Raw genomic sequence first — 3,272 nt, forward strand, 5'->3', positions numbered from 1 at the left:
TTGCTGTGTGCTCTGTGGCTGCCAGCAGGGCCAGGCGGCCTTGGTTCCAAATGCACAACGAGGGGGAGGCAGTGGGGTTTGTGGGGGTTCTTGGAGCAAGACCTGGGGGTGGCCAGTGAAAGTTCAGGGGCTGATCTGCCAGAGAACTCAAACTGGTGCAGCAGGCTGCAGCTGTTCACACAGACTCTTGCACTGGTTTTCATTGATGTAAATTCCTGCCTCAGGCTATGGGGGTGCAGCTCTCACATCACCAAGTTCCCCTCGCTGGGCGAAGCCTGGGACGTGCAGACATCAAGCTGGGTCCTTCAGGTCGGACCCTGGTGGAAGTGGCCTGTGCTTCGCAGCCTCGGCAGAGGGGGATGATGGATTGAATTAGCCTTGGCGACTGCCCTCTGATCTAACTATTCCAAGCCACAATGTGAGGACCCCGGGTAGGGCCAGGTAAGTGCTGCTAGCAGCAGCCTGTACCATGCAGCTGCCAGAGCTAGCTGGGGTCATTAGTGCAAAACTCACCCCTGGGTGCATCTACAGTGAAAATGCAGCAGCCCTACTGCTATACCACTCAGTGTGTCTGCTCACTACAGGGCCTGGAGGGGTTCTCCCTTCCCTGTAAACTAATCCACCTCCCCAAGGGGCAGGAGCTAGGATTCTTCCAGCAGCGTAGCGCTGTCTACGCCAGGGCATGGCTGTGGGTTTTCCCCCCTGCCTCCTGCACATAGCTATGCTTCAGCCCTGAGGCCCTCTCTCCCCCTGCACTAGAGGTGTAACTGCTGGCTTGAGGAGCCACCCATGCTAGCCCTGGTTGTGAGAGCATGCTAAACCCTGCAGTGTCATACCGCTGGGAGGGGCCAGCCAGCCTGTGTCTGTACCTAGGGTTCAAACAGTCACACTGGGGGCTACTCCTGGGCTCCCTTTGTGGGGCAGCCCTTGGTGGCGAGGGATGTAGCTGCTCAGCAGCCTAGGGTGCCATCCTGCCTCTCCTGATCCTAGGGGAAGATTAGATCCTGGATGGGAGGGATGGGGGAAGGAGCAGCCTGCAATCAGCATTTCCCCCTGTCCCTCCTCTGTGGTGACATGGGGCAGGGCTGGATTAGAACCGGGCCAGGCAATCGCTGTGGCTCCAGGAGGGGGCGCTGCCTCTGCATCCCTTGCTGGAGGCCGGCCTGGCCTGCACCCCTGGCTCTCGGAGATCAGGGGCTGGGTGGGTGGGGAATCCTTGCTGGGACCCTTGTGGCCCAGCAGCAGCCTGATGCAGCTGCAGCCAGAACCCTGTTCCTCTTTCAGCTCAAGTGAACTCCCCTCACCTCCCCCCGGGAGATGCCCGTGGGGTGAATCTCCAGCAGCAAGGGGCATTGGCTAAACGAGGGGCCAGGCTCGCTAAGACTAGGCAGGAGGCCTAGCTCTCCCAAGGACCTGGCCCAGCTGGGTGTTGCCCCCTCGCCCCTGTCCTGGTGTGGCTGCCGGGAGCCAAGCAGGGCAGCCCTGGGTATCTTAGCAGGGCTGTACGGTCAAGCTGCCCTCCCCACGCGCTGTGCAGGTCGGGGCTCTGCCTTGCATGCACCGTCATCGCTGCTTGCTGAGGCCGAGGCCCTGGCGCTGGGCAGGTTGGGGGGAGCACAGGCCCTTCCAGGAGTTTGGGGAGGTGGGGTGGAAATCCCTGACTCGGGGTTTTTTTGATTTTGTTTTTAGAGCTCCAGAAATCAGGCCTGGGAAGCCTGGGCCCGAGCGTTGCCATTGGCTACAGTGGCCAGGGATGGGGTGAGGAGTTGCCATGGCAACTGGCTGGGAAACTTCTGAAGCTGAGATCCCTGCATTTGGAGAAGAAGGGGGGGGGGGGGCGTGCCTGGCTTGCAGCTGTAAGAGCTTCCCTCCCCAGTAATGGGGGGAGCCTTTAAGGCCCAACACACAGAGCAGGGCAGCTGGGGGGGCTGCATGCTGTAGGCCTGTTCTTGCTTCGGTGGTGGGGAGTAGGGCTTGGGGTGGGGTGGGAGTCTGGGGGCAGGAGCAAGAGGGACGGGGGGAGTGAGGGGGGGGCGGGGTGATGTGCAGGGACTGGTACATTTATAAGGCCGTAGGGCTATGCAGGCCTGCCTCGCCCTGCCGTTCCTGCACCCCCGGCTGCTGCTGCATGGCAAGAGACAGCCACTCCACAGATGCTGAGGAGTCCCTGGGCCCCTGGCTGCGCTGGGAAGCCGGAGTGCACTGCAGGGGGCTCATTGCTGACTGGTTGGGCATTGCCCAGCCCTGTTAACCCGGTCCCCTAGGCCACACCAGCCCCTTCCCTCATCCATCCACCCAGCAGAGAGGGGCTGCCGGCTGGGCACTGTCCTAGCATGCTGGCTCTTGGCCCGGGTCCTACTGTGTCCGTTCAGCCAGAGTGGGACCTGCAGCCAGCGAGGTGGGGGTGAAGCAGAGGGATGCCCAGCTCTGCGGCCTTCATGCAGCCCTATGGAAGGGGAGAGGGTTTGAATCCTGCCCTTGAGTAGGCCTGTCCCAGCCCTGTACCTCCGAGCTCCTGCACTCAGGCCCAGTTTCAGAAGCAGCCACGTTTCTGTTGCCTAACCTCACAGTTGGTTCTTGGAGGGGCTGAGCCCCATGTAAGCCTCAAGGCCCTGAGCCGGAGCTGTGGGTGCTCAGCCCTGCTGGGAATCTGGTCCAAAGGTGGTGCTCCAGCTGTGGGTGTTTTAAGTGTAACGGCATGTGCCCTCAAAGCACAGCACCAGGGTATGTTTGTTAACCCCAGTCCTGGCCTGAGAGGCAGGTACCCATCCCCCAGGCAGGAAAACGGAGCCAGAGAGGGAATATGACTGGGCCCAGGTCATGCAGCAGATCAGTGCCAGAAACTGGCATGGAGCCCCTTACACGTGGCTCCCAGGCCTCTGCTCCAGCCACTAGCAGAAGGGAAGAGGTTGGGGCTGGGTTTTGCCTCCCTCCAAGTGAAGCCTGAGTGTGGGGTGCACGGGGCTGTACTGACCCCCTGTAACCAAATTGCTGCTGTCCTGCGCAGAGACCAGCTGGCGTCTGCCTGAGCTACGATTCAGCCTGGCTGCTCCTTGGGGGCTGGAAGCCCCTCGCCTGCACTAGCTGTAGTAGGCGGACAGCTGGGGGCTGAGGCGACCCCTCCGTGCTACTCGCTGGAACCAAGGCTTGTCCAGAGCAGCCAGATAAGAGCCGGCCGGGCAGCTTCCCAGGTGCCAGAGTGCTGCAGGGAGCTCCCACTATGGGCAGGGGCAGCCCGAGGAGCCTACAACTCTGATGCTTCATTGGTAAGA

This window comes from Caretta caretta, chromosome 25 (assembly GCF_965140235.1).
Source record: "Caretta caretta isolate rCarCar2 chromosome 25, rCarCar1.hap1, whole genome shotgun sequence".
NCBI classification, from domain to species: domain Eukaryota; kingdom Metazoa; phylum Chordata; order Testudines; family Cheloniidae; genus Caretta; species Caretta caretta.